The sequence below is a fragment of the Crinia signifera genome, chromosome 12 (genome assembly GCF_055691185.1).
Source record: "Crinia signifera chromosome 12, ASM5569118v1, whole genome shotgun sequence".
In the NCBI taxonomy this organism is placed as follows: domain Eukaryota; kingdom Metazoa; phylum Chordata; class Amphibia; order Anura; family Myobatrachidae; genus Crinia; species Crinia signifera.
Genome location: NC_139228.1, coordinates 43,054,410 through 43,064,554, shown reverse-complemented (window position 1 = coordinate 43,064,554; position 10,145 = coordinate 43,054,410).

The window sequence follows — 10,145 nt, the reverse complement described above, 5'->3', positions numbered from 1 at the left end:
GATGGAAGAAAATTGTGGTGGCTTCGGACTATTGGCGGCCTAGACTTTGCTTAGATGAGAACAATTGGCCATCCTTCGCTATCTAGTAAACCGCTTGTCTGTTGGGTTTGCTAAAATGCCCTACTCACCCTCATGACCGAATGGGCTGTTTCCACAAAGAATTTGACAATCTAATCCATTAACCTGACCATGATTAATTCCTATCCAATTAAACCGCTTTGTACAGCTAACCGGTGTTCCTCCTCATTTTCACCGCACTCCACACACCCTTCCATAAGAATTTTTTTTTGTCTTCTGCTGGCTTTCTGGAAGAATAAAGTACTTCGTATTGGTTTCAGGTTAATGTTTTCAGAGCACAATCTAGAGTGAGCAGGAAACTAGTCTGGCTGATCATTTAGCGAAGAATTTTTTATTTCTTTTTAAACTATGAGTAAATCCACCATTAAATATATACCGGGTGCGACAAATTATCGTACTGAAGTCGGCTTGAAAAATTTATTTGGCCTTTAGTGCATTCACTTTTTAAATCCGTTCTAATCTAGCATATAATGAAATTGGTGGCAGCTATATTACATTGTCCGAGTGGCATCTTGGTGTATAAGCGTCTTACAGGTGTGCATGCAGGAGAATTATTAGTTGACTGTAAACCTAGAGCAGCATTAGCCTACGTGTGTCTGTCTAACTGTTGAACGATCACTCAGCATATTGTGTCAGTGGCTGACGGCGCGGGAAATGCTGTACAATTACAGCTGGTGGACTAGAAGTTGGCCAGGTCAGTCATGTAGCTTATCCTGTATGTTGCAGTGTTGGTGAATAGATAAATTATCTAAATTGATCCTTTTTTTTTTTTTGGTTTGTTTTACTTTACATGATATGCCCAATGACTTTATAATACTTTTTATGTTTGTTTTATCCCATGGAAATAGTAAGTATATTGTACATAAGCCCAATGGCCATCTCAATTTAATGCTCACCTTTACTATAAAACTATAAATAAAATCTTATTTTATCCTTATAAGGCTGTCTTTCTTGTTTATTGCTCATCCTTAATTGAAATCCATGCTTCCTCCCTTAATGTCCACGTCACGACTTTTAGGGAGACATTCAATACCGGGTCACGACTGTCGGGCTGGCCCAACAGCTGTGACCTTGTCCTGTTCTCAGCCGGCTCTACTGGCAATCCGCAGGCCGGATTCAATGTCCCGAATGCCGAAAAGGGGCGTGGCCACGAGATATGGCTTTGGAACGTCAAGCTGCGGCCGGTATCTCGACAATCCACGGACGTTCTCGGCAGACCTGGCCCGACTGCTTCTAAAGTTGGGCCCATTCTGCCGAGATCTTTATTCAATGCTGCCGGGAAAGATAGCATTGAATAGGCACCAGCCGCTATTTCCCCCGTCGGGAATAGCAGCGGGAGGTTTTATACCCCCATAGTGTACCCAGGATAACAGAATGTTTATTCTGTGTGGTGTTATGGCATAGTGGCGGGACGGGTGAGGGTGTAGCCTCTATTTACATTTTGGCTTTGGTTCAGAGTTGCATGTAAAGTGGCTAGAATTGGGGCTTTATCACGGCAAACATGCTTTCGAGTCTCTGCTGGCTATTTAGTCCCATGGAAGTCATACAGATCTCCACTTTTTGTTAAGTTTATGTAACTGTGGTGGCAACGGGCATGTGTACTTGGATAGATGTGCAGTGGAGACAATTGAGGAAGCTTGCAGACATATTTTTCACCAACGATTGGGCTGGCGCAAACAAGTGCTGAGAATTACAGCTGCCCCCCAATCAGATTGTCAAGCACGTAATGTGGGTGCTTTGCGTGCAATTCTGAATCTGCACCTTTAAACTTTTTTTGAAGAAACCGGTGACTCTTCTGGTGTCGCTGAAGCCTGTGAGTGTGATCAGAAGATGACATCACACAGACGTGTGACTGCATTAACCAATCTGATTAATGAACCAGCCAGTATCATTTGGATTATTATTAGGCATGGGAGTAGTTTAGTGGGGCCTAATATTAAGTGATTTCTAACCAGCTGCTATAGGCTCAATGTAGGTTGGGCATAAGTTGCTCCAGAGATATGTGCCGAGGCAGATTTTGCACAACGCAACCTAAGCGCCTGCCTGGGGCCTAGCAGGTCCCAAGGGGCCCCATAAAGATATCCTGGCCAGCCAAAATGTTCCCAGAGGAGCATTGCACGACGGACACTGCTGTCATGACATCACATGGACCTGATCACACTGATGAAGTCCCTTTAATGTTCTTTGATAGGATAAAAAATATTTGGACACACAAAATGGTTTAATCTGCTTTATGTGGCCAGTCAGGTAACTTTACATGTGGCCTACTTCAAAAAGACCTAAACCCTGATTCAGAGATGTACGCAGAGCCGGCCCTAGCCTAAATGACGCCCTAGGCAAGATTTTGGCTGGTGCCCCCTAGCACCACCACTAGTTCCGCATCTGACCCCTGCTCCCCTTTCCCAGCACCATCAACCCTCATCATAGCAGTCATCATTTTGGTGCTCCTACCCGCAATATTTTAAATAGAAACAGTGCACACATTCGGTGCGCAGCCCAAACAGGGGTGTGTTCTTGCTGGGAAGGGGCATGGCCACACAATAGTATCCCCAATTAAAATTATGCCACACAGTAGTGCAAATTTATTCACATTGTATCATGCGATGTGTCCCTTATTCACATTACATCACATAGTAGTACCACTTTACCTTATGTACATTATTATTCACATTATACCCTTAGAAAAAAATCCTGAAAAAATAATGTATTTTAAGCACCTCCATGTCCACACTGCAACCCAGCACAAAGCAGTGTGCGCTGGGCAGAGGAGAAGAGCTGCAGCTGCTGCTGTCACTTAAAGGGAGGGGGCCCGGGGCCCCCACTGGGCCCTTCCTTCAGACTTTGGCCTGGATAAATTGTACACCCTACCCCTTTCTCTCTGCACCCCTGATAATACCACACCCATTTCTGGCGGAGAGCAACTAAACCAGGAGACCCAGAAAAGGAGAGGTGAGCGAAGTACAAAAATGAAACCCTTTTACCTGTAGACATATTTCTGTGTGTGAACCGGTGATTGCGAGAGTTGAGGAGCCAAGCCCCAACACTGCGCAGACACAGCATGCTGGAGCTGTAAGAATCGAAAAAAGTATTGTCCCCTTCTTGATAAAGTTGTCCTATTGAGGATATGCCCAAGGCATACCAACCCGAGCTACCCTTTAATTTGCGCAGTTCTTGAAAATTTAGATTATTACATAATGGAGAGCAAGGGTCTACAGTACAATTACCTATCAAAGCGGTAATACACTTGATATGTGATGGTTCCTATGTGTATGGCTTGCTACATATGAGAATCAGTGTGGATTTGCACCTGCCCAAAAGGCAGATTTTTGCTGCATATACAGTCATTGAGTTGAAGGATCACTATTCTCACATAGTCCATACTCCCATGTGCTCAGTCCTGGACCATGGGAAAATAACACGTAAAGAAGGTGTAAGCTCAATTCACCATCAGCCGCTAAGGTAGGGGTGCTAAACATGATGTCCTCCACCTGTTGCGGAACTTCACATCCGAACATGCTCTGCCACATTATTGCTATTGGGGATTACTAAAACTGTCAGGGCATGCTGGGATTTGTAGTTCCATAAATTCTGCAGGGCTGCATGTTGAGCGCCTCTGCCTTAATAGGCTGTATGTAATTTACACACAATGGGCCTAATTCAGACCTGATCACAGGACAAATTTGTTCTCAAAATGGGCAAAACCAGGCAGCACTGCAGGTGGGGCAGATGTAACATGTGCAGAGAGAGTTAGATTTGTGTGAGTTATTTTTTTTTCTGTGCAGGGTAAACACCGGCTACTTAATTTTTTTATACTGCAAACTTGATTTCAATTTGAACACACCCCACCCAAATCTAACTCTCTTTGCACATGTTGCCTCTGCCCCACCTGCAGTGCTGCCTGGTTTTGCCCATTTTGAGAATAAATTTGTGCTGTGATCAGGTCTGACATAAGCCTACAGCCTGGACATTATATACTCTTGTTGAGCCGGTTACTCGCAAACTTAAAGTACAACTTGGCCAACGTCCAAAGCTTTGCTACTTAATTTGGTGTACCTTCTTTTTTTTTCTATTTTGGATTTGTCTAAGTCAGGGCTGGGCAACACCGGCCCTCTAGATGTTAATGAACTACACATCCCAGGATGCTTTGCATTATTTTTGCTATGTGGCCATGCTGAAACTGATGCAAGGCATGCTGGTATGTGTAGTTCATCAACATCTGGAGGGCCGGTGTTGCCCAGCCCTGGTCTAAGTCCATCTTTGAGTGACTGAAACCTGAAAAAAGTGTGTTTAGTAATCCCCAACAAAAGCTGAAAGCAGGGCTGTCCATCTTTGCTATAACTGGTTAAGGGTACAGAAGCTCTTTCTAGACATAAATTGTCACAGTACAGTATATAGTGCCTCTAGGCTTCATATCCTAAGAAGATACCCAGAAGTATTACTTGCTGTGGCTGGCCTTACGCGTTCCAGCCTTGCAGTGTAACCATGATTATTTGTCTTGAGTTATCCTGGCACATAAGGAGAGAGGAAGAACTACTGTACTAATTGTAACTCAAGTTGAACCTATTTACACTTTGTTTATGGACCGAAAGATGCAAATAAAACACAGATACCAAGTTTCCAAAAGCTATTGAATGGCTGGTGGTGGCATTAACAAGGTGTGAGTACTGTTACATTAGTGTGTACTGCGCGTGAGTAATACATCATTCAAGAGTTTGTCATCACAAAAGGTATAAAGAAGTCTTCATGCAGACTGCTCATTTTTAAGTTAAATTGAGTTGAATCTTACTGGTATAGTTCTGCTTCAGTCCTGGGTGGTATTTTAGGTCAACACTATCATGTCGACATGCATCAGGTTGACATGTCACAATGTAGCATGTCGACATTGACCATGTCCGCTTGGGATACGGTCATTGGGTCGCCAGCATGATGGTCGATATGCATTTCGGTCAACATGGGATAGGTCGACAGGGTCATTGGGTCTACATGGGTTTTTTTTACTGTTTTTTGAGCCGACGTGCTGACAGGCGGTATTTCATGCCCTACCATCCACTAGGGCGTGGTGGGAGAATAAAATAGTGTGCCGAGCGTAGTGAGGCATCCTGCCCGAAGCATGGCGAGCGAACGTGGTGGTACGTTTCGGTGTTCATGTCGACAGGTGGTATTTCATGCCCTACCACCCACTAGGGTTCGGAGGGAGAATACAATAGTGTGCCGAACGTGGCAAGGCACCGTGCCCGAAGCACCGCACGTGCAGCGAGCCATGTGAGGGGACGCAGTGCTACGTTTTAGTGTTGACGTTCCGGTAAAAAAAAACATGACTACTTTTTCAATGTCATGTCGACCTAATGGTGTACATCTAATGCTTGTTCCTTTTACTCAGGGCTGGGCAATTGCGGCCCTCCAGATGTTGATGAACTACACATCCCAGCATGCCTTGCATCAGTTTCAGCATGGCTACATAGCAAAACTAATGCAAAGCATCCTGAGATGTGTAGTTCATCAACATCTGGAGGGCCGCAATTGCCCAGCCCTGCTTTTACTGGTGGTAGACCTCTGATAGAACAGTGGTTTCAGTGGGTATCATTATACCTTCCCATAGTAAATTACCTAAATCCCCTCTCATCTCCCCCACAGGACCCTAACCTCCCCAAGTACGGAACAGTTCCGGCAGCGCCTAAACCAGATTGCCGGCATTCTGAGTGTGTCAAAATAGTGCCTGTTGGCATGTTGAACCAAGTCAACATTCTAATGTCGGCGTAGTGACTGATAATGAGACTGAATAGTGCTTAGGTTCTAATTTTGCCTATTTTTGAGTAAATCACCAACATTTATTTGGATGGAACTGGGACAAGGGGTCTACAGCAAAAAGGTAGACATCCATTAGGTCGACATGCAAAAAGGTCAGCACAGGCATTGGGTTGACATGGGTTTTTTTCACTGTATTTTTACTGGAATGTCGACACAGTTTGAAGTGCACCGCATCCCCTTGCTGCGCTCGCCATACTTTTATTTATTGCTATTTTATTCTCCCACCACGCCCTAGTTGATGGTAGGGCATGAAATACCTCCTGTTGGCACGTCAGCTCAAAAACCAGTGAAAACCCCATGTCGACCTTTTGCCTGTCGACCTAGAAACTGTCAACCTAATGTCTCTGTCTGCCTTTTTGCATGTCGGCCATTTAGCTGTAGACCCGTTGTCCGGATCACATTTGGACATATTGAACATGTACTCAAAGCATTGTTACCGAATGGCTCATGTTATCAGGTGTCTGGTGAGAAGAGCAACCGACTGACCTGCGTGGATGTGTAAAGTAATGATTTTATGTATTGGTTTGTGACAAGCCTTCTGCCCTAATGCTAGGTGCAAAAGATACATCTACAAACAGGCAGATGTGCTCTTACAAAAAGAAAGACAAAGAGGCGCTAATCCACTTTGAATGAACACTGCATTAACTGTCCGATGCAATTTTTTGGCTTTTTTTTTTTAAGTTTAAAGTCATCTAATGGACACTAGGTACATCGCATCGCATCGCATCGCATCGCATCACACTGTACTACAAAAGAGATGCAATGCGATGTAGCACAAAAAGTACTGCCTGCACATACTGTTTTGTGCTATACAATATTGTCCCCGCAGGGACGCACATCACATCACATCCCTGCAGGAACATGGTGCGATTATAAGCACATGCGATGCATTTTGAACTTTAAAAGTAGCCAATTAGCAAGGAGCGTTTTCTCTTTCTGTCTGGACGGTGGCTTTCTCCTTGCAGTCCGCTGCACATTTTCATATTAGCGACCCATGTAGAGATGTCCTATATCTGTTACTTGGGGTGATATAGGTTTAAGATTATTTTAAATATCCAGTTTCCCTACTCCCGTGGCTTTGGATTAAGGATGTTACGTGTGTGTGTGTGTGTGTGTGTGTGTGTGTGTGTGTGTGTGTGTGTGTGTGTGTGTGTGTGTGTGTGTGAACATACTTATATTTTGTACCTGTTTTGTTTGCTGTATGAGCTAGCATGCATCTGATTTGTCTTTATATTTTGACATATTAAACCAGCACACATCGCTGCATACAAGAGATCCACCCGCTATATGTGCTGAGCGATCTGTGCTGAGTAGGGTTTTGCCTATGCTAATAGGTGAAACCCTGCGAACTATGCAGGATAGACAGTGCATGCACCCCTGCAGGCTATTGTTGGGGGCATACACATACCTTATTCTGATTGAGTCGGACGGCCGATGTTTGGTATTTGCGCATGTGCAGAGGCGTATCTGCGCATGTGCGAACGCCTCGCACATCCGAACACAGCGTGAGTTCCGTGCAGAAAATAATCAGTCAGAACCGTCTGAGCAGGGGGTGGAGAGGGGCGTGAAGGGCTGTTTGGGCTCATTACCATATGCATACGCCCCGCGTTTCATGGGCGTTCCCATGAAAACGCTGGGCATACGTATGGTAATGCGGCCGTGACGCATGTGTGGGGGGCGGACATATGACATAGCCGGATGCCAGCTGCCCGCCCATATCCCTGCTTTCATACGGAAACATGTCCGAGTGGTCTGGAGCACTCGGTGCTGCCTGACCGCTCGGTCCATCATTCGATGGTCGGCAACCATCGGAGGATGGGGGAGGTTCCCACAGATTTAGGAGGTGTTCACACGAAACATCCACTCGCGGTCCGTTCGCTCGGCGTCTTACCGCGTTCGGACGGTGTGAGCGATCCGTACGGTAGGCGAGGCTAAGAACACTCGGTTCCTGTACGAAAATACGCATCCGTCCAAGTCAACTAGAATAAGGGCCATAGTGGATCCATGCTTCATTTCTAAGCAATCTAGGCAGATCGCTTAAAGGCTCTACACACGGAGAGATTTGTGCCAGAGATTCCTAACGGGAGATTCCATTTCCCTTAAACTGAATCTCACAGATAATAAACCCACACAAAAAGAGATTTGTGCCAGAGATTCATAATGGGAGATGCAGCATGAGAGATTTCAAATCTCTCACAGAAAGTGTTTTGGGGAATAAAAAAGTCTTCAAATTTAAATAATGGGTTGGAATAGGGTGCCGGAAGGGATCCCGACACGCATTTACCCGACGTCGGGATCCCGACTGTCAAAACACCGACTCAACCCCCACAGAGGGAGAATAGAATAGGTGGCGAGCATAGCGAGCCACCGTGCCCGCAGTGTGGCGAGCATAGCGAGCCCACAAGGGGCTTTGTTGCGCTCGCCATGCTGTCTGGGTCCAGCCAGTCGGGATACCGATGTCGGGCTAATGACTGTCGGGATCCCGACTGTCGGACCCCTGTACCACACCCTTGGAATAGAGCCTGGTGGAGTGTCATCTTCTTTGTCTATAATAGAAAAATAATAAAATAATGTAAAAATGGCGTGACCTCCCCCCCCGGGGGACACAATGAATAGCGGTCGCCATAATTTGGGGACCAGCACCAGACTCCACTAGCAGGGGGTGTAATGCCATAGCCAGGGGACAGGCTTGATGGGGTCCCATGGCCAAAGCATTACCCACCCTAACTAGTCAGCCCAGGCTGGGAGTTTTTGGGGAGATGAGGACCCCCCAAATAAAGCGGTCCCCTCTCTTCAGGGCACCCCAGGCCTGGGCTGAAGCCCGGGGCTATCCTCTGCACCCCTGGACTCAGGGGCCCGTTTTCCTTTCACACTATGGAGGAGGCAGCGCTTTGAGCAGCGCTAGTTTAAGCACGGTCTCCACCCCTGCCCCAGATGACGCACCGACTTCCCGCCGCCCCCATGGATGACGCCAGCGAACCGGTAATAATGCCGGTTTGCCGAGGGGATGTGAACATCTCAAAATACAGGGTCGTGCCAGGACTGAACCGTTTCAAAGTCCCAGTGCGACTCTGCATTTTGCGATGTGAAAGCAGTATTAGATGTGAGTTCTGTTTCACATGGGATGTTGACATGGGCAACCAATCATAATCTACTTATTTCTTTAGCACCTTCTAGAACAGGCATGTGCAACCATGGCCCTCCAGCTGTTGTGAAACTACACATCCCAGCATGCCTTGCAATAGGTTTAACATTCCCTAATAGCAAAACTGTGGCAAAACCGTGGCAAGGCATAATGGGACTTTTCACAAAAGCTGGAGGGCCAAGGTTGAACATGCCTGTTCTAGAAGATAATAGATAGTATCTGATTGGTTAAATAGTTACATAGTTAAATAGTAGGTAAGGCTGAAAAAAGACTTGCGTCCATCTAGTTCAACCTGGTATAGATATCCATTGCTGATTTGGTAGGTTCTGGTATTTTACAGACAAATTTTATTTCTTATTTGTACCCATGGATGTTTTTCTCCAGTAAATGTTTGTCCAACTTTGCCTTGAACGCATTTAATGAGCCAGCCGTTACCACCTTTCTGGGAAGAGAGTTCCAGAGTTTGACTGTTCTGACCGTAAAGAAATTCTTTCTACTAGCTGAATGAAATCTTTTTTCTTCTAATCTATACTCATGCCCTCGCGTCCTAGATTCCTTTCTAGTAGAAAAGAGGGTGCGTGACAGTTCCTTATATTGGCCCTTGATATACTTGTACATGTTGAGCATGTCCCCCCTTAAACGTCTCTTTTCTAATGTAAATAGTCCCAAATTGCTTAATCTCTCCCCGTAGCTTAAATTCTCCATTCCCCTAATAAGCTTTGTTGCTCGCCTTTGGACTTTTTCTAATTCTATGATGTCCTTTTTATAGTGTGGGGCCCAGAACTGTACTCCGTACTCTAGGTGAGGTCTCACCAATGCTTTATATAGTGGCATAATTACCCTCGAGTCCCTAGTTTCCATTCCCCTCTTAATACAGAATTTTGTTGGCCTTTTTTGTAGCTACATTGCAATGGGCACTACATCCTAGTTTGCTGTCTATTTGGACTCCTAGATCCTTTTCAAGTATGGAATTACCCAGTTCCTCTCCGCTAAGATTGTAACTTGCACACTGGTTGTGTCTCCCAAGGTGCATAACCTTACATTTATCTACATTGAACCTCATCTTCCATTTTTTTGCCCACTCATCTAGAATTGCAAGATCATTTTGAAGCAT